The 23,321-nt window shown below is 30.6% G+C and overlaps 1 protein-coding gene across 2 annotated transcripts in view; it reads right to left on the bottom strand.

Annotated features, from left to right (window-relative positions):
- Positions 1 to 23,321, bottom strand: part of nebu (solute carrier family 2 member nebulosa) — a 66,138-nt gene that overhangs the window by 20,089 nt on the left and 22,728 nt on the right. Inside the window, exons 1-3 of one of the 2 annotated variants that reach the window (XM_036360448.2) lie at positions 18,637 to 18,798; positions 18,395 to 18,430; positions 1,013 to 1,091 (exon numbers count right to left, since the gene is read on the bottom strand). The gene's annotated coding sequence lies outside the window, so the exon portion shown is untranslated. Of the gene's footprint in view, positions 1 to 1,012; positions 1,092 to 18,394; positions 18,431 to 18,636; positions 18,799 to 23,321 lie in introns of those variants that run through there. The other variant, XM_036360447.2, reaches the window with a different exon arrangement.

Raw genomic sequence — 23,321 nt, 5'->3', positions numbered from 1 at the left:
TTTTTTGTTAACAAAAGTTTATTTTTCCATGTTATTTGGTTAATTTTTTTATTTTTAATTAATATAATTTAATTTAATGTTATTTAATTTAATTTCATTCCATTCAATTTAGTTTAATTGAATTTAATATTCTTTTATTTTTTTATTTTAATTATATTCTATTTCATTTTATTCATTTTGCATCAAGGCATCACATTACAAGTTTTAACACAAAACAAGTCGCGCCTTAATGCATATAATATGAATATCCGCTGATGCCGAGAAAAGTGTCAAGCCTTATTAGAATATTAACCTCAAATGGTATATCGAATAACATTGAAATGCGCACGAACTAATACTTATTGGATTTTACTTGCTTATTACAGATACGAGTGAGTAATATTTTAGATTTACTAGAAATTTAAGATAACTAGATGCGTTATCAAATATATAATGATATATTTTACTATTATTCTAAATATAAATCTATCTTATCTATAATGCCACACAAAATTTGGCCAGTAACGCTTCCAAATATATTTGTAGCGGAGCGTTGTTAACTCAAATTTGTATTATTATAATTGTTCACCAGTAGTGATAATTAAGTTTCCAAAAAGGTTCATTAACCTCTGCTAATTTCTGTTGTTGTGATAATTCAGAAAAAAAATTTGCTTAAGAAAGAAGGGTTTTGATTACATTATTAAATTCGCGTCATCTAGATTTCGATTAAAATTTCCCAACTAACTACTTTAGATTCGGTAAGTTATAACCCGTCGATCTATCAATCGCAGACTTTTGACAGATTTCGAATAATGGATTGGCCTTAATAAGGCTTAGAGTTAATCTATATTTTGCTCATATCTCATTTATATGTACATGCATATGTACTAAGGATATATGTACATATAATATATACAAAATATATGTACGCAGTTTGAACCCATAAGTCTGTCATATGTAGGTCTTCCAGTCATTTGCTATCATAAGTCCTATTGTTTTTTTTTATGAGCATTATAGTTTTTATGCTACTTACCGATTAAAAAATTAAGCCTTTATTGAGGTATATGAAGTATTTTAAGGATTAAACAAATCCTTTAGTGGTGGTTTGAGCGCTGCAAAGAGGAAAAATAAAATTTTAATAATTTTTATTGAAGGTTTAAATTTAAAATTTAAATATTTTAGTACTTAAAAATCTTAAAGTTAAGAAGAAGATAAATAAATAGAGATAACAAGCCTATGTCCCACTTAGAACTTTTTGTTTTAAGAGTTGAAACAATGTGGAAGGGTTAAGAAACATGTAAATGTCAACCTAATTCACGACTGTTCAAAAATTTAATTTTTAGTTAAAAAATTTGCAATTAATTCTTTGAGTTGCTTCTATTTTTCTTGTCATTCTGAAGCTGTGTCAAAAGTCTCTCTCTCATCGAAATATTAGATATGAAGAATTCACAAAGTTATGCAATCGACTTTAATACAAGAGAGTATGTAAAATTCCTTAAACCATTATAACCGCACTAAAATCGCATTAGCGTAGTGTACTATGTCCAACTCTATATATCATATACATATACAGCAGACATTATACCTGGTAATAACGTCAATGCTTCAAGGGTACTAAAGGAGCATTTTGCTTAGGCGAATAAATATTAATGAACAAAAGTGTAAGCATGTTACATTTTCATTAATATCACAAATGTGTTAGCCGATTAAAATGAATAATATCTTAGTACTACAAGCAAATGTGTTACTTATCTTGGCATTCACTTGGACAGGAAAGCTCACATGGAGAAAACATATATCCAGCAAAATAAGAACCATGAAAATAAATGCCTTTTGAAAAATAATTCTAAAATTAGCCTCGACCACAAAGTTTTGCTGTACGACGCGGTAATAAAGCCGATTTGAATGTATACCATATATATGTATAACGGGTTCACCATAATACATTCGTAATGAACGGATTGGGATTCCTATGGTAAAGCAAGAAGTAGAGAACACTCGAAATAAATGCAAACTTAAACTACGTAAACATCCAAATCCAGTAGCTAATGTCTTGCTACTGTCCTGTAATCAAACCCGCTTAGAAAGGAAAGATCTACTAGCCTACTAAAGAGCAACGTATCACCAAACGGGCTTAAGTAGAACTTTGAGCTTCTTTAGTTTTAATTAGATTTAAATTTTTATTACTTATTGTTATGCTTTAAACAAGCAGATTAAATAATAAAAAATAAATATATTACCAAAACAAACCAAAAAAAAAAGGAATCTCCTTCGAATTGCAATGTATAGCTTAGTATTTATTTAATTATGGTAGTACGAAATGAATTATATAAAGAATTAGACGCATATATATTTTTATACATATTTTTTTTTGTACGTGTGTGAATACAAAAGCACTTCTAAATTTAGCGAAAAACCACTTTTTGTTCTTCACTTTATCGCCAACAATTTTTTTAATTGTTTTAAACTGTTATTATTATTATTGTTTCTTATATAAACCGAAAATTGTTTTTGTGGTAGAATTCGGTACATATATACGTGTTTATATTTGTATTCAAACAAACACATACATACATACTAATAATTTTGCATAAATATTTGAAGTGGCGAACGACGCAGAGGAACTGGGACAATTTGCCATTTTAACCACAATTTTATGCAAATATTTGCTTACTTAGATATGCTTATTCATATATAGCATATACATACATATGTATATATATGTATGTACATAAGCGACTACTGCGCAATACTTAAAATCTTTCCAGAGGTTGGTAGTGGAATGGTTCCGGTAGATAAAAATAAATATCGTGCATATTTTAAGGCGGGCAAACAAACAAGATTGATACATATGGACACATTTTCGGAGCTGAGATAAAAGGGGCATGCTATGTTTGCCCTTCATGCAGATGGGTTGCTAACAAATGTGTATGCTTACATATACATATGGCATAGTATAGGGTACACTGTGATACGCATATAGAAGCATACATACATATATGCTATGCACTTGTATATATATACAGAGATATATATGGATATATGAAAGCCAGACAGCAATTCTTTGACCAATTAGTTAAATGGGAAAGCGACTAATCGAGCCGTTTAAGGAGCTCTTTTGCCTTAATAAGTACTTTATTAACATTTTGTTCGGAATGCGTCGCTCTTAAAGCCGGGAATGTTTTATCACACATGTATATCTACATATAACTAGTTTCTCAAGTACAAAAGAAGGTCACCAATCTGGAATATAATTTTGCTAACCAAAGTTCAATTTCAAAAAAGCTACACAATTTTATATGCATAGATATATATCTCAATACAAAAGCAGAAATTGTATATACCACACATGCATACATATCATATGTGCCACCCAGTAAGACATCAAACTAGCCAGAAATAGTCGCAATTTCCAGATAGCGTTTTTAAGGAAAATGGATATGTAGGAACAATACTTGATTAGAAAACGCATAATGAACTACTAACGCATAAAATTGAACTACTCCAAAAAATACTATTTTAGCAGTACTTTTTGAACTTTCCGTCTAAATTTCTTCGAGAACCACTAGTTTAATGGTATAATTTCCGAAGTTTCATAATCTAAAAAATATTTGTCGAATTTTTGAATAAAAAATATGATCTAAAAACCGAAAAACAAATTAGTTCTTAAGTTCACGAATATCTTGTAGAGAAACAATATCCAACTAAAGTAGCCTGCGTTACAGACTAGTTCCTAAGTGCTTTCCAATTATTTATTTCCGCACAGGGTGCGGGCATGAATTTGTATATGTATTTGCGAGTAGGTTTTATGACACTGGTCACGTTGCCACAAAATTTCCAAAAGCAAAACCATGCTCAGAGGATAAAGAGACTACATACCCATGTATGAATGTATTTTTGTGTGTATCTACATATATATTGTATAAATTAACGGCATTGCTGGTTTGAGAATGTGTGCTAGACGGTGCAGTTGGCGCGCCCATTTGTTGCCTTGTCTTGCCGAAAAAGAGGGACGAGACACGTCATTATAAGGCAAATATATGTGTGTATGCATGTATGTGTAATAAAAATATATTGCTATTTTTAACCCTTTAGAAAAATGCCATGTAAGAAATCCAAGTGGTTAATATATAATTGAGCGTATTCGGAATTTTCGATTTAATCGTTTCAGAGGGCTTTCGTTGCCGTGGAGGTGTAAATCTTTGATTAGAACTAAATTCTCGAACGTTCTGATAAGGTACAAATATATGTAAACGATTTAAATTTAATTTTTATCTTCGTCTAGTGTTCATATTCTAAAATATTTACAAAGTTTGTTAAATTGAAAATCAGATTCAATTAGGATAATATTATAAAGAAGCTACTATAGTCTTAATCTTAAAAGTTGGTTAAATAAAAATAATTTATTCTTAGGAATAAAAAAAATTAAAATTTTTTTTTATATACATATGTATACTTAAGTATGTATGTACATAATTACTTTCATTAATATTTAAAATTAATCGTGTTTTACTATCAAGAATCTGTTTAGATTGCTTTGCTTTAATGATTTTTTATTTACTTATGTACATATCTACATTTACATATGTACATACTTATATATTACAATAAAATTTCCAATATTTCCATATTATTCAAAATTGTTAAAAGATGCAATTATTTTTGAATGACTTTTGCGCTATAGTTCTTTAAGGAGTTACTTAGTTAGCATTTTGATGACTATATTGATTTTTTCTTATTGGTTTTGTTTTTGCATTGGTATCTGACACTGAAAAAAATGTTAGTCGTTGAAATGAATGTCAGTAAGCAGACTAAATGCACAAATTAGTAGTTGAACAATGTATGCATGTAAACATTAAAAAAATATTCCAAACATTTTAGCAAACCTCACTACCCATTCTAGATATGCTGATACCTGATGCATTGTAAAAGCCTCGTCGGGTCCACATACATACCTACATACATATGTAGTAGATGCAACTTGTATGTAACATTAGCAGTGCAATTGCGATTGCAATAACATTATTTTTGAACTTGCTTTGACGTCATCTTCGTTGTTGCCAACGATGTGCCAAGCCCCAAAGCTAACGCCAATCAGAAGTGAGCAGAACCTGGTGCCGTTATTTTTTGCCCACTTTATTTTATTTTTGTTTTGCACACCCCTCGAGCAATAGCTCGTCAGCAGTCGAAAACCCGCTACTCATCAGTGTCGAGTGTATACTACGAGTATACATAAGTATGTAAGTATGTACTCATATGTATGTAGTCAGCTTTTTGCCGTTTTATTGATTGCTGCCTTCAGTTACCACGTACTTACAAACAAGCATACATACGTATACATGTCACATATTTTGTTCAATGTCTCTTGGCCCACTTTGGTGAGGTTAAAATTTTTGCCTGTATTTAGCTGCTTACACATGTGTATATACATACTTGTATGTATGTAGATAAATATTTTGGCTCAAAAAATTTTTGTTGTGTCATACAAATTTCAAAATTCTATACAAGCATTGAACATGTTCGCCACTAATTTCAATATAAAATTTGTTTGGTGGGAAGATAGGATGGTTGTTATTGTCATTGCTTTGGCAAAAATATTGTCGACAACACATACGTTCTCAAAAAGACATATACCTATAATATGCTCATATACTTGTATGTGGTTTGGCGCGCTTTCCAACTGTGTAAATATGCCACCACAAGTGCTTACAATGAGCACCAATGAAAAAATTGAGAAAAAAGCAGTTAACTGAAATAAATGCATACAATGACTTTTTTTACTCAATGACTTTTGTACGAGAACATCACGCGATGTGCTAATTGTGCTCACACAGTTACCTATTGCATGTATGTATGTTCTTGCACTTAAGTTGTTTGTAAACAGTGCGAAAAACGTCGATTTGTTTTTATTGTGATTACAATAAATGCACTTACAGGTGCTCAACACATGCACGGGACATACAAACATACATAGATACATTTATATGCATAAAGTCATACATTTTGCTAGCCAGGCCTCTTTCGTGGCAGCGCAGTTGGCTGTGTGCACGAGAGTGTTGAGCGCAGTCACATTTCTATTGAGTGATAAGAGAAATTTCAAACAACTCACAGTTCGCATTAATTAGTTACGTGGGCATTCAGCGATAACAAATTTGTTGATTAAACATCGCGATATTCAGTCGTTTATGTATGTATACTTTAAAGATTAGCAGTAAATTGCCAGAAAATCGGCGCATATACTTTGGAAATATACTCACTTGGATAAATAATTCTAAAAAATATAAGTATGTATTTATGTACTAGTGGATATGTATATAAGTATGTATCTACGTGAATGATCATGTGACTCCTGGTGGTGGTGATGTCGATAGCTAAGTAAATTTTCACAATTTCGAATATACGCAGGCTTGTGATTCTCAATGCGTTATGTTTACGACTTCTTGTGATGACGTATTAAATTTGTATTGTAATGAAGACACAGTACAAGGTAGATTTTCGTGTAAGTACTTTGAATATTATGAATTTAAACGTGTTATTGGCTAGTGTTTAGATTTTAAAATTTCAAATACAATACATATTTTGAAAAAAAAAAAGTCTATAATAATAATAATTGAGTGTTTATAGAAATTTATTATTAATTAATTAATTATAAAATAGACCTGAATAAGTAGGCGATGATAATAGAACACATTATTACAAAGTTTAGATTGACTTCATTATGTTATGTTTATTTAGTTCAAAATTTCGTAATCCCAAAAACAACAGAGTAAACTAGTTACGTAAATATAATACGCAAATTTCAAATGCTAATGAGTTGAGATCTTGATCTACGTTATAAACGCTTGACTTTCAAAATGAAATGATTTTAGAATTTTAAATTTTTGAAATAATCATTTTGTTTTTTTGCTGTCTTGCTTTAATTTCAAAGTATAAGAATTTGGTATTCGCGTGTGTTAGCGAATAATGATATTAAATCTTATTTAAGTGCAACCCAATAGAAAAAACATATGTGTACATATTATATTAAATTGATTGAGTTTTTCTGATTCAATTCAATTGTCTGAGATAAAAAATTGATAAAATGCATAAACGTATATAAAATAGTTATGATGGCAAATTGGTTTCTATAATTTGAAATTTAGTTTATAAAATATGATTCTGTGCTAATTTGTTAATTATTTATGATATTTGAAAATGAAGAAAATTTTTGCTAGCAATATAATAAAATCTATGATCTAATTCGATTTGATTGCAAAAACTTGAGTCTCGCTTACTTGCAAATACGCATTTACAATATAAATTTCCCAGACCGTCAACTCGCATTTCATATTTATATTTCACTAATTTTATGCCTCTCATGCTAATTAATAAGCCAATATGAAATGTTGAAATTGTAGACAGTAAGAGAGCTCTAGTGTGAGAGCATTTGCACCTGACCGGTATAACAGAATTAAAATTATTAAAAAGCGTGATTTTTAAAAATGGCAAACTATAAATATCAAATTTCAAATATTTGCTTGGTAGTCTAGTAGTATGAAAATGAGAAACGCAAATGTCCACAGTTACAATCCGAACATGCTTGGAGCTGATTTGTAAGTCTAAAGGTTTTAAGGCCGACAATCGTTTTACATAAGGTTTAAAAAGTCTAATTTTTTTTTTTAATTTTTTATTATTTTTCTGACGATAACATAACGGCGTCTTTCGTGTATTTAGCAAAAAAAAATTTAAAATTTAATAGTTTTATATATATATATGTGCAGCAAACCATTTCCAAACATTAATAGTTAATTCTTAATGCGCCTAATAGTAGACTACAGTCAGGTACATAATCATTCATGCATAAAACGTTGCCTACATTTCGGCTTCTATTTATAATATATTATTTATAATATACGCGTTTTATTTTACTTAAATATATATTATATATATGTAGCCGTCTGCGCCATTTCTCTGCTCGCTTCTGCTCTATTGTCAAAAAATTTGCATTTAAAAGCAATCTTCAATGCTACCAAGTTTTGTTTTGCATATTTGCGATCAGTTTTACTAATAAAATAATAAAAATTTATTTTTGGTAATTCATAGAAAACCAAAGAAGGATTACAACCAGGGTTGCAATTTCAAAGATTTTGGATTAAAAATAAATTTTAATTAGACATTAGTTTTTCCATGTGATGTTGATTTGAATGAACGCGAAAAAATGTTAATTCTAAAACAAATTATTTTTTAAATTCTTAATTACATATACATGTATACTTGAGATTAAAATTTTTCTTTTTTTTTCTTTTTCAGTCCTCCAGTCTTTGAGATTAAGATATGGGGGATTCAATTTTTTTTTAAATCCCGTATTTGTGATTTTTGTTATTATTTTTGAAACCCGTATTTAGAATTACAAAAAAATAATATTCAAATGTTAATGCAATTATTTTTTAAATGCAGTATTTGCTGGTCCTATCCTAGTTACGGCAACGTTTTTTAAAGCGAAAATCTCTTCACGAAAAAAAAGCATAACACTTTTACGCATGTGTCAGAAAACATGTTAGCCAAGACCACAAGTACTGCCCGTTTGATTGAGCATCTGGTATAGTCTGTTCGATTCGCTGCAGAGTAACGCTTGGCGAGTCGAATTCGGCTTATGTTCTATTCTCTATACCGAATAAGTATATATTTCTATGGCTGTGTATAATAATATTGTTTTAATGCTTAATGAGCACAAAGTGACTCACAATATGTATAAATAGATAAATACCAAATAAATAAATTATAGACATAAAATACATATAAATACATATGTAGTTCTGTTACGCACTTAAAAAATGTATAATATTATTAAATTTACTACAAACATTATCATTATACGCATAGTTTTGTCGCAAAGTGTACATAACAGCACAATTTCAATGTCAACCGGTGAGTAAGTGCAAATATCTAGGTGTAGATGTTTGTCTGTATGCCTGTGTGTACAATTGCTTCACACATATACCATACATATGGTATGGATTGATTATGTGAGATATAGTCGTTAACGCATACCATACTCACGGACAACAACAAAAAGTTAATAACAATTTTTGTATTGCTTACTCAAAGCTCACCAGTTAAAAAACAACTGAAAGCTCTTATTTTGTGCGAGCTTTTAATCATTTACAGAGTTAGTGCCTTTCAAACTGTTTGAAGCTTAAAAATGTGCCAAACTTTGAAAATGCATGTGCAAAGTAATAAATGCTTTGAAAGGAAGTTGAAAAAAAGCTTTTTCGTTTTACGTATATTTGTTTATGTTGTTATATTTATTGCAAGTAAATATGTATTAGGGTGGAGTGAAAACAAGCACTACCGAATGTGACAGTTTTTGACTCTAAATTTATTTTAACGCTAAAATTTTATTTCGCTCCACCCCAATATGTATGTATATAAATGTTGATATTTATATGTTGGTAAACTTTTATTTTTTAATGCACAAACTGCTCATTTTTTTAGCAGATTACCAAATTAGAATTATTAAAGCAGTATAGCAAATATTATATTTATTGTCTAATATAGTATAGTATCAAAATGATGTTTAAGTCCTATATACACATACATTTATACTTACATAGGCGTCGAGTAAAATATGTGCTGTGTAAATTTTCTTTAATTATTTTAATAATCCTAAGAGCCAAGACTTCTTCTTTCAGTTGAGTTAACCAGAACTTAAATGACATATGATAGCTAACCATCATCAAATCAAAATAGGCATGCCTTTTTTTTAATTTTTTCTTACGTACGGAACAAAGAAATACTTGAAATAAATCCACGCTTTTAATAAATCTCAAGTGGCGCGCACAATTGTCCAATTTAACACTTTATTATTATTAATATTGTACTTTTCAACAAAGCTGCTCACTGTCACATAAAATTTGTGCATACTTTGGAAGAATTTATAGAAATATGGAGCATTTCACAGTAGCAACCGGAAATGGGCAATTTTCCGAGCAATTTGCAGCGGTCACTGACAGCATTGTGTGGTGAATAAACTCGGTAAATATGGAAATATATGTGTGTAAATTTCTAGGCACTAGAGTTGATGAGATAACTTTATTTACACATGCATACATAAAAATAGAAAAGTAAGAGGTAATACTGGTTTAATTTAAATTAAAGAAAGGACGTGAAATAAAAAAGTACGTGTGGCACTCGGGGACTGCCGCGGTAAAGCTATTGCATAGCATTTTTAATCAACTTATACAATTATAATTATTTATTTATGTATTTTTTTTGCAGTATTTTTTTCTTTTTTGATATTAATATATAAAAGTTTTTTCTTTGATATTAATTCAAGTTACACTTTTTGAGCGTGGTGATCGCTAAGAAAACAATTTTTTTTCTTTTATTGAATAAATCAGAAGTTAATATTGTTTAAAATATTTTATAATACAATACATGTAAATTCTTCAGGAATTTTTATCATTGAAACTATAACTTTATGGTAACTGAAATAACAAACATAAGTTTGAGACTTGATATTCTCTAAATATCTGGAAAATACCGCGTCAATTGTGCTACCATATTTGGTTTGATTTTCAAATTCAATTTTTTCGAAAGAAAAGTTGGCAACCGCTCTGATATTTTACCAGTGGAAGTGGAAATTTATTACCATTGATAATCCAATTGAAATACCTAATTTCAATTATTATGTTCAAGTCAAACGAGATACTGTTCCTAAAGGTTGGGTTGCTATTTACCAAAATGATAATAATGTTACTAATATTCTCCAAATATTGAGAAATTTATTTTTTTTAATTGAATTTTTATTAATTTCTATATTTTTATTTACCATTAAAAAAATAGTGTCTTAAATATTATTACTTTTGAATCACCCTGCTCTTCACTTGATTTGTTCCGCTTGAGATATGCGCAAATACGCCTATAAGTATGCAAACATTTTGCGTAAACTTTGTGATCGTGTTAGGTGCATTTCCGTTACGGAATTTCTTGATTCAGTCCCCACACTCAAAGCCCACGATAGAAGCTATGCAATCGATCTCTTCGGTAAAAAATTAAACATTTTAAGAAATCCTCCATTTTTGCTAAGTATAAGAAAACCAATGAAATAAAACATTTTTCTGCATAAAACTTTTTATTTTGGAATATATTCTTGCTAGAGCCACAGAGAGGCACTGGCAACCAACCTAGGTTGTTTATACTTCTCCACATGTATGGAGAACTAATAAAAATGGAGCTCCATTTGTAGATGATATGATTTGGCTTTTTACCCAACTGTGATAAAGTTCAGGGAACTCAATTGCAACTAAAGAACAACATTACTGCACGTTTCCGATTAATTATTGATTGTCCATAGAGAACTTGATAGAGGGCGATCGTTAATTTTTATGCAGATGATTGAGAAAACTTCGTCAGGTGTCTCGAATATAAGGTTTTGTCGAGAATAAAATTAATTTAGACTCTATCGGAGGTACAAGTAAGTTATAATTTTCATAAGTTTTAATTTTTTCCAGGAATGTTTTTCTTTGGATGATTTATGACTTCGCTCGAATTTCAAAGAAAAACAAGTAAGGAAGTTCTAAGTTGGGGTGTAACCGAACGTTTTATACTCTCGCAACTTGCAAGGATCAAAGCAAAGGAAATTACTTCAGGTGTTGGCAAAATTTTATATTAAAGGAAGTATTGATCCGATTCAACCCAATTTGATACAAAATCATACTATTATCCAGAGTTTCATTTATCTATTTAATTACATAAATTTAAATTATATATCTTACACATTGACCGATATTTTCGGTAAAAAGTCAACTATAGGCACTGGGGTCCACATATTCAGTACCTAGAGGCTTGAACAGTTTTGGTTCGATTTAGACGGTTTTTAGTCCCAAGGTGGCATACTCTAAACGCATTATTTACGCAAAGTTATACCTCGATACAATCATTGTTGCTTGATTTGCATAGTGGAAAGTGAAAGAATCAGATGGAATTTAAAATGGTTTTCGATTTTCGCACTGTAACATAGAAATATGAGAAGAATGTTATGTACAGAATTTGGTTGAAATCGGTTAAGCACATCCCAAGATATGGGTTTTCACCTCAAAGAGGGGGGGGTTAAGTGTCTAATTTTAAACGCGATTACTTTAAAGTTATCTCAAACCATTCCAGAGATAAAATTTAATGTCTCTGGCGTGTTTAGTGCTTGATTTATCGCGCTTTTAATAGTTTTTAACAGTACCGTTATATGGAGAGTGGGCGGAGTTACCACCCGCTTTCACCCATTTTCACACTGTCGATAGAGCCACTAAAAATATTTGTTCTCAGTGACTTTTCTTATTATTGCTTGAGCGACTTTTTAAAAAAAAATTAAACTGCAGATGCCCCTCCCTAATGTGATTCTGCATACTAAATAACAGTCTTGTATCTTATTGTGGAGCTTAGTTGTGGCAATTTATTTGTTTTTTGATTAATGGCGTTTTGTGGGTGTGGCAGTGGTCCGATTACGCCCATCTGCAATACCAACCATCTTACGGTACCAAGAAATATTTGTTCTAAGTTTCATCAAAATATCCTAATATTTACTTAAGTTATCGACGGACTGAGAGATAGTCACCCGGATTTCAACTCGTCTCTTCATCCTAATTTTAGATATAGGTATATAACCTTTTATCTAACTCGATTAGTTTTAGGTGATACAAACAACCGTTAGGTGAACAAAACTATTATACTCTGTAGCAACATGTTGCGAGAGTATAAAAAAAGCGATTATTATTTAGCAACTGAAAAAACCATCCAACTAATTGACTGATAACCAATAAAGCACTTAGATGCTATTATGTCAATATCGTTATAAAAGACCAATGGATCCTACAATATCAAGAAATTTATTGAGCAATATTGGGTTTATGGCGTGTACTACCCCTTACATACATATGTACTCATTTATCGCTTAACCCCAAGCAAATTAGCTGTTAAAAGGCATCACTCCAAATTTGATTAAAATTGCGGGAATTATATTTTTTGTTTTCTGGTGTGTTTTTGCAATGTCACACTGTATGTCAATGGAAAAAAATGTACTACAACTCATGAACCACCTCCTACACTCTACCACCACATTTGTGCCATATAAACTAATAAATTCTTTAAATGTTTCTTAATGTCGTGTTCGGTTTTCTAATACTAAATACCGAATTCGCACGTAAAATATTAACTTTGATTATCGCATTTGAACAAATAAACAGTAATGTAGATATGGAATGCAATAAAAACATGACAGAGTGCAAGGTCGATTCGTGAGATCCTGTGATCACCTAGCAGGAAATGATAAAAATAATGGCGTGAAGAACTGAAAGCTTTATTGGGCGTTTCGAATATGTATATACTTAAGTATGTAGAAAGTGGCAGGGTTAGACCAGGGCCGTAGGGAGAAAACCGGGAACTGGGGAGAAGGAAGAGGAGCTGGCACCTGATCCCTCAATTTTTGGGGGAAAAAATCTTGCCTTGAAGAACTTCTGGTCCGGGATTAATCGTTCCCATCTCTCCCCTCTCTCGGTCACTGATGGTACCAACCCTCTACGAGTATGTGAATAAAGTGAGCTGTACCTAGCCTAACTTAAAAAGACTTAAACATTTCCTAGACCCTAGAGAAGCGCCTAAATATTATTTTTCAGTAGCCTTTTTTAATTATATATCCTTTATCTCTACACCAGTAAAAACGCAACCAGTTTTGCATTCAGAAAAGATCTAGTCGGGCATTGAAAGGGAAGGCAATAAGGCTATAGTCAGATATTGCAAACGCTCTCATTAACTCTCACTTTTATTGAACAGTTCATTCTCCCAGAGTTAAGCCTGTTGTAAGTTGTCAAGTAACATTTCTGTCTAAAAGGAAGTTAAGGAGAGAATGAGGACATACATACCATGGCCGGAAACAAGGAAAATAAGTCTACCATATATAAGTAAAATTAAGTTCAATGGCTGATCCTCAAGTTTAAAGAAATTTGCAATACTTTTAGAACTTTTCAAGGATGCACTTTTCGGGTTATCACAACAATATTCTAGAAAAAATCAGTGGTAGCGCCAACTTTCCTACTGGGTCATGCTTGCTTTTGTTTTGATGATGATTTTATTATTATTTTATTATAACTCGGAAAATTTTAGAACCAAATCATCAAAAATTATGAACGCATTTATTTATTTGCTTTGAGCATCCGTTTCATGCGTGAAAGTCAACGTCTGAGTAACAAGGTTCAGCGTCATAACTGAATTTATTAGAAAAGTTTTGAATTAATTATTGGCATATGTTATCAGTGCCACCAGGAGCAACTAAACTAGAAGTTTATAAATTTGATGTTTTTACTTAAGTAAACATATGTATTTACTTGCAGACATATTTATATGTCTGTATATATGTATATCAGACTTGATGATCGGAAATTTTTCAAAGATAATTTCAAGTGGAAGAGTGCAGAGGCGATAAGCGATAATCTAGTTGCTAATTGATTGAAATTAATTGTAGGAAAATTTGTATTTGAAAAGAAGATAAAATAAATTAATTTTTGTTCTATTGAATTTAATTTATATGGATACAAATGATTAGAAGCTAAAAAGTTGGCTGAAGCACCCACTCAGAACTAACATAATCTATTTTAAAAGACAACCCGTTTAAAATTGGCATTACAAGAGCACTGTAAGCAGATAATGTTAATGAATAGAGAACAATAACATACTCTGACTTAATTATATTAATAATTAGTTGATTATTCATTTAATGATACGAATTACTGAACTTGATCACAAGGAGTATACCTGCCAGAAAAACTATAATTGATGACTTTGGGACCTTGAAACTATGGAATTTCTCAAACTATCGTGTTTCACCCAAGGCGGGGTCTAGACAAGCCCTCAGACGCTCAGCAGTTAGATAGACGGCTCAAAACAAATTAATGACTTCACAAAAATCGTAATTATGCGCATTCATCATTTTGTTGGAAATAAATTCACGCGTAGTTAATGCCAAGTAAATTGGGTTAATGCGACAAAAGTTGTAGGAATCAGCGGAAATTCGCTAAACGCTCGTTGACTTTGCTCGGGTGTGCTTTTAAAAGCTCAACAAGCGATTTAGTGGGCGTGTGTTATTAATAATTTATATAAATACATATACATACGTAGTATAAACATATATATATATATATATTTATAAATGTATAATTATTTCTAAATATGTATATATGTATATTTACAGTTAATTTTACATATTTAATTCATATAATACTTATTGTTATTTTTTGTTTTTTACTTGTAATGTCATTCTGCTTCATTTAACACTTTCCATTTCGCTTTTGCTTATCAACTTACTAGCTACTAGCACTCGCATGCTTATTTAAGCATACATCTGACAAGTACATAGTTATACATGAAGGTTATTTATTTTTTACACTTATATACATTTCCATACATATTTTTTGCAAGCGCGTCTGCGAAATTGTTGAGTTCTGCGCTGTTTCACATCAGCCGGTTGTGTTTATTATCAGTGCTTTTGTTTGTTGTTTTTTTATGAGTTTTCTGACTATAATAACCACAACTATTTTTTGTTTTGCTATTTATCATTTTGTCATTCGCCATTTACTGCTCGGAAATAGCTACAATAACAATTTATTATAGGTTCATATATGAAACATATGTAATTACCACCTAAGGTTTGTCATTTGCGATGAGATAATTTGTTGCTGTTACGTATATGAGTGTGACAATTCTATGTTTGTCAGCTTATTCAGGATAAATTAAAGTGATAAATTATAAAAGAGTATTGCAAGAAAATATTTACTAAGCTGCAAAATTTACTCGGAAGAGCTTGACCTTGAACTTTGTGCCAAGATTGCTGCATAATTAATTCCAGTAATATTCGGAAAAATCTGTTGACTGATTATATAGGAATGTAAGGTACTGAAAATATTTGTCAATACGAATTTGAGTAGGAAGTAATAAAAATTAACAGTTTTATTTAAAGACCACTTAAGATTAAGAAGAACATGTAATCAGCAAATGGAATGATACCACCCGTTCCCATAACCGTTAGTATGATGTAACCGAATAGACCCGAATTTTTCCGAAGACCCAGCTTCAATAAAATGATAGAGCATCGAGAAGTAGCGACCAAAACGACATAAGTCGAGAATTTCTAATGTTTCCACAAAACGCATTCTCTAAGCTAAGGCAGAGCAATAAACAAGCATTTGGTGGATGTTATAATTCAAAACAGATTTAAAAACAGCAAATTTTGACAGTCTAACACTAAAACAAGGATTCTATCTGAAGTGGAGTCAGAAGTCTCGCTTTTAAATTCTTACTTTGTCAAATAGTAAAGACCCAATTAACTTTAATCGCTAAAAACAATAAATGTTACTTTTATAAAAGTCACTTAAATTTTTTACTTTCTATTAGAGACATATAAACCAAATAAAATAAACAGCGATCAGAGTGTTTTAGAAAGTTGTATAAAAAATGTTAATGGATATTTGGCATTATATTACTTTTAAGGAGAATTGTTGAGTCGTTTAGAAATTTAAGTGCCGATTAGTAACATTTTTATTATATGAAATATAATATGGTTCCAGTAAGAGTCTACTAAGTCTCATTTGTACTAAAAATATAAAGTCTTGAAGGATTTTTCATAATTACATGACTCAATAGGTCAACAGCTTGATTGATTGACACAATATCTCTTCTTATTCATATATCTTTAAGTAGTCAATTAGTAAAGTAGTCAAGTAGTAAACGTTACACTATGAAAATCTGATCTTTATTTGAATAGAATTATATATGAAAGAGAAGATTTGAAAACATTTTATATTTTATTTGAGTCAATTAGTAATTTTTCAAAGTTATATATGTTTAATTATAAAGGTTTACGCTTTATTTTAATAAAATTATAACATTTTAAACTTTAATTGAGTCAATTAGTATTTTTTGAAAATTAATAGACTCCATTAGAAATTAAAATTTTTTAAATCTTAATTTACATACACAACTATTTCCGATATTTATGTATAACTCAAATTTTGCGTTAATTAGTAGTGCTTTCAAAACCAATTGACTCAATTAAGGTGTTGTTTGAAACGATTAATAAAAATACTTAAGCTTTTAGCTAACGGGATTTTAGAAAACGGTATTATTTCGCCCGTCACAAATCTATTCGATTGGCAGTGATTAATATGTACTTTCTTGTTTTTGTGTTTATAAAAAATATCATGTGATAATGCTGCGATAATCAGTGGGCAAATAAAACCATCATTTATGATCTTACCCTCCGTGGTGGTTCGTTATCAGACCACCAAGTGTGTTTGTAGGTGAGGGATTCTTCCATATTTGTAATTGGTATAAGTATGTATACATATATAACATGCGAATGAATTATCGCACCGAATTAAGTTGCCATTCTCGTTTGACATATTGACTTTGCCAAACTTTTGTACATATCAGTAAATATTTCAATACTTCGGTTATCACAAATATATATATATATACATATATAATTCATGCTCTAAGTATATATAGGTTCATTTAGTGATATACTTATATATGTAAAATATATTTAAATGCTTATTCATAATAGTACATACTTATGTGTGTTTGTGTTATATATAATTTAATTGGTTTTTGTTTTTTGGTGCTAGCACTGCATTAGTATTAAATGCTTCACAAAATACACTGATACTATATGAGGCCATTTTTCAAGGCCATACTTTTTAATTCTGTGTTTTAAAATGTTTTAAAATACATACATAAGTATGCCTTTAAAAATACTGTGAGAATCCTGAAATTATATATTTTAAACTATATGTTTCGGTTTTCCAAAAATTTTGTTTTTTTTATTTAAAACTATTTTTAACGAAAATCTGCTCAAAGATTTTCTCTTTTATCCGAAACAAATGTATTGAGAGTAGTATTTTTGTGACACCTATGTAAAGGAGAACTTTGCAGATAACTAATATTTGAAAACATATATATATCCAAGTTGAATCGGTATAGGTAAACCATAGCAAAATTAACTGTCCTTTAGCCTCCAAGAGGTTATGTTCGGACTTTTTCTGACCCTGAACGAGTAAATTCGCTTTAGATCTTTCTTTCAAAATTGCTTGTCACACACACTAATGTAATGAAAATAGACTACAAAGCGCATTTAAAATAGCCGACTAAAGGAAACTATCACATTTACTGCTTCAAAAAAACTAGTCAATTCAATTACTTAATCCGTTAAATTTTTTTAAAACATGAGAAAATCACTTTCAATGCTATTGTTTCTTGTTAAAAACACGCGAAAGCTCGTAAAATTTCACAACGTTGAATGTGTTTTTATTAATATTTTCACACCTTTTATAATATTATTTTCAACTTTACACAGCACGCACACATAACGTTAAGAAGGTAAAAAAATTCTTACCTCTAAAGCTTCCTGAGTTCGTTGATTTTATTGCACCTGTAATGAAGTAAAAATATGATCTTTTAAATAACTTTTAATATTTTTTTATAAATGAAAAAAGCAACGCAACGCAACTTCTTATAAAATAAAAATTTATTAAAGAATGTTTTTAATATCACGCTATTTAAAAAGCTCTATATATTGCAGTTATAAAGCTTCAGAGCATTAAAATTAAAATTTATTCAAAACCCTGGCTTTTTTACCTTCTTTTCGGTGTATACTCGTACAATTTTAATATGTATATATATTATTATAACAACTTTTTTTATTATTATTAATTTTTAAATAGATTTCAAAGCTGAGTGTTCGTACGCGCGAATACGAGTAGTTCCGTTAGCGCGTGAGATGTTTTGTGAAATGACGACGATTGCGCAAAATTCCTACTTAATAAACCAATTTATCAATAAAATAATATTATACGTATATTATTTTATGTTTTTGTTGTTGATATTTCCTGACTGAGGGGCATATAGATGTGCATATGTATATGTACATTGTTTTAATGAATACAAAAAATTTAATCTGTTTTCAAAATTAATCTTATCGCTGAGACTGAAGAGCGTGTCTAACAAATAAGTCGAGTACTTCATAATCACAGATATATACATAATAACGGTACATATAATCTATACTTTCACAGTATGACCACCCCCTATTTAATATTAAAACAACATAAGTGAAAAAAATAACTCTAAAGGACAAGGCGGCAAATTGATAACTTCGTGTGTTACGAAAAAGCGGTTCGAGTGCTGATATTAGTTTACTTGTAAATTGCTTTTCGAGTAGACGAAATTAAGTTAAGTACTTATAATATACACACATATAAACTAAAATGTTTGGCCTAGCTTCTGCTTCTGCTGGTGTTTGTGGCGCTCCAAAATGTTTAAACTGCCTCCAACTGCCTTGAACTTCAAAAAAAGCTTTATCTTGTGAAAAGTATGCTTCGATATTGCATGTGAACTTTAGAAGACGTTTCAGAACAGCTTTTAATGTTTAAGAATTTAAATTTACGACATAATCGTATCGCATAGCAATCAAATACTCATCTCACTTATTCAAGTGTTTGTTGATTATCATGGCTAGATAATCAATTGTTGAATTTTTTAAGTTTAAAAAAACCTCTTTCGATAAATAAGAAATAATTTATGATATTAGAATTACCTCTATAATGTTGGAAATTCAAGTACTCGTAAAAAACATAATACGTGAGCAAATTAATTGACAATCAACTGGCAAATTAATTTGCGAATTTAGTGTTCTAAACGGTTGATTATATGTGTACCAAATCTATTGGGCACACCTTTCCAATCTATAGTACTCAAACTCGCACGAGCGTTTACAATAAAAATGTCCGCATATGTGGCGCTCAAGCCTGTTGACGAAACGAATGTGTTCAAGGATCGCTCATCTAATCCTTTTGTTTATTTGATGTGTGGTATGTCGTCGTGTGTGGTGTTCTCTGATGTTGAGTATGGTGGAGTCGTTGTGTGTGGTGAAATCCTTTGAGTGTTCCCGGGTGTGATGGGTTTTATTAAGGAGCGCCAGTTTTGGTCAGGTGAAGTGGGGTATTACAGTTACTTTTTTTTCCAATTTTTTTTTTTTACTAATTTTATTGAACTATCAGTTTTGTTCAGCTCAATAATAGATATTACAAATGAGTTGGTTGGCATTTTTATTTGTTCTTTTGACATTTAAAAATTGGATTTAATGTTGCCTTATAATGATGCAACATTTTCATTACGAAAAGAAAACGTAATAAGTGAAACTATTCTCTTTATGAACTTAAATTATAATTTCACGGAGATTTTTCACAATTTGTTGTAACCCTTAAACGCTATTGTGGGTCTTTTTGACCGTTTTCTTTTTGAGAAACTTCCTAAAAGTCATGAATTTTAACGTGAAAAATCACTCTGTATTCATTAATAAAAGAATATAGGATTTTATAAATCACGTGAGTAAGATTTAATGAAAATCTTGTATTGGTTATAGTTTAATTTTCATACTTTAACCATTTTTTCGAAAAGTTTACTAAAAGTATTTCAAACAAAACGAAACAACGGAGATTATATGTAATATATATCTAAATGATCATTGGGACGAGCTGAGTTGGTTTAGCCATGTCCGTCTACCTATCCGTCCGTCCGTCTGTCTGTCTGTATATACGCGTCCTTCAGTTTTTGAGATATCGATCTGAAAAATTTCACTCGTTCTTTTCTCCCTGAGAAGCTGCTCATTTGTAGGAAATCACTATAGCATACAGCTGCATTACAAACTGAACGATCGGAATTAAGTTCCTGTACGGAATCTTTTATATTCGTGAAGGGTATTATAACTACCTTCGGTGCAACCGAAGTTAACAATTTATATTGTTGCGATTAATTTTGATAAGTTCTTCGAGAAGTTTTCTTAAAATCTGTTTGATGAAACATCATTTATTAAAAACCTTAAATTTTTTTTTCAAAATTACCAAACAGGTTCATCGCCGGCAATCAAGTATGTATATACATAAGAAAGTTTTGAATTTGGGTTTGGAATCATGTATCGCTCTTTAAACCGGTTTAAAACATAACAAGCTCTCGAAAACCAATGAAACAACCATGCCTTTTTATATTGTTCACTTATTTTATTGATTTTTTAGACCTGGAAAGGTCTAATCAATTAAAAATTTCACCGTTTAGTAGCTCCAGACACTTGAACTACAACAATGAGCTCTGTTGTTCTACCAAAAACATAATAGACACAGATGTACTGCAGCTGCTAAAAAAACAATCGGCTGTGTGGAAATGCCTACAAAATACATATATACATAAACATTAGAGCGTGTCGATTTTTTTTCTATAAAATCGCATATACGAGAAATATTCTACGGATCATTTTAAATAACTTTGCCTAAGAGACTATTGCTCTAAAACCGGTTTCGAGCCAGTGATTTGTAAGACGAAGTTTAGCTTTTAGGGTTTATACCAATTTCTTCGTCAGTTTTTGGGATATTCGAATGAAATTTAATGCATAGGTGTATTTTAATATTCTATTGAGCAGTTGTTGGAATATCATATATCTCCCATACAACCTATTTTCAGATATTTTATTTACCGGTGTCCTGTCTTTACTTAAAAAACACGTACTTTTACAGAATAGTACTCTAATATATACTTAACAATGACTGTGCAATAAAGAAAATCGGACAACTATAACATACATATATCATCAGTTTTTTTGGCTCCCACTAAATTAACCCCCTCTAATAAACATTCGAGTATACTTACTTATATACAAGTATATACATAGTATACCTATATATGGGTTTTCTTACTATTGATTTATAATCATCAATTAATTGGCAGTTTTAAATTTGGCTTATCACTTTTCACCGAAATCGTACTTTGAACGACTGAGTGACGGTGGCGTTTGTAACTGTAAGTATGCAAATATTATTTACAATATATTGTGACAAATTACGAAAACGTTTATGGAACAGTACGCCCATGTATGGGTAGTAGGTGTGTGTGTATGTTTACGTCAACTCAAGTGTTATGCTCATTCGCGCTGATAGCCGATGCTCGCATTGGAAAAATATATTCCTTCATGTGCGTCAACGATAACATATTGAACTCGGATTTTATGAATAAAAAATTTCAATATATGCATATTTATATATTTGTACATACTTACATATGCACACACGCACATTAATTGTATTGCAGCATCACATTAGTTACCAAGTAAAAAGGGGCGGGAATTGTGAGAAGGCCGCAAATATTCGCGTAACTTATTGCTATCTGCTTCAAATTTTATATAAGAACGTAGTTGTGTACAGTAAGCGTCACAATAATATACACACTACAAGTATGTGGATTGTTCAAGTAAAATATAATAATATAATCTGTGGTCAATTTTTAAATACTTAAATATAATATATCTTTTGGAGATTACCTATATGCACAAGTGTATAGCAGGGAGGGTGAATGACGCAAGTGCTAAGCTAAACGAGAGAGACACTAAGGCACATAACTCTTTATATTTAGAAGCTTTTGTTATGAATGAAGCGTCCTTCAGCAATTTTTTGCGATATTTTTAGAATTTTTAGAATTTTTATATTTTCTACATTGTTGTTTAGGAAACATTTTTCAACTAGATTTCTTTGTTGTTAGTTTCACGTGTTAAGAGAGCTCAAAAATTGCGAGCAGAAAAGTGTCAAATCATGAACTGTTAAAATCCTTTTAAATATACACCATAACTATGTATTAAGTATATGACTATAAGTGACAGAATCGAAACGTATAAAATCAAAAGTTATTGAAAGTCTTTACCTAGTGGTTAATTACACCTGTTTATTGATTTCTTTCAATTATTTTAGGTTTATCGATGATGAAACATGGTTTTATTTTATTGTATCTAAATTCGCAGAAAGACAATATATACGTCGACTGAAAACTATATTTCTACTGAACTCACAACAAAGCAGTGTTTGCTATAGCTAAGTGAATCTGAGCCAATGTTAGATAACACTGAATGAATGACGATTATCCCGTTCAGTCAAGAAGTAGAGTAAACCACCGAAATGCTCTTGATGTTTAGCAAAAAAATCATGTTTCGAAGCATACAAAGACTTGAAGAAAATTTACCCTCCACAAGTGTACACCTTGTCTTTACGCTCAGTTTCGATATTTGAAGACATGCAGCTACGGAAGCATAAACTTGGAGAACGGATTTCGTTCTTATACTTTATTGAATTTGCATTGATTGCACTGATTAACTTGTATGCTTTATTAACTGGAAGTCATGAAAATACCAGCGAAAACATTTTAATCAAAAATAATAAATGAAAGAGGCACACTACAGTGATGGACATGGTGAAATTCTGCAAATAATCAAGCGTATGCCTATA

The sequence above is a fragment of the Bactrocera oleae genome, chromosome 6, assembly GCF_042242935.1.
Source record: "Bactrocera oleae isolate idBacOlea1 chromosome 6, idBacOlea1, whole genome shotgun sequence".
NCBI classification, from domain to species: Eukaryota; Metazoa; Arthropoda; class Insecta; order Diptera; family Tephritidae; genus Bactrocera; species Bactrocera oleae.
This window is presented reverse-complemented; position numbering and strand designations above follow the sequence as displayed.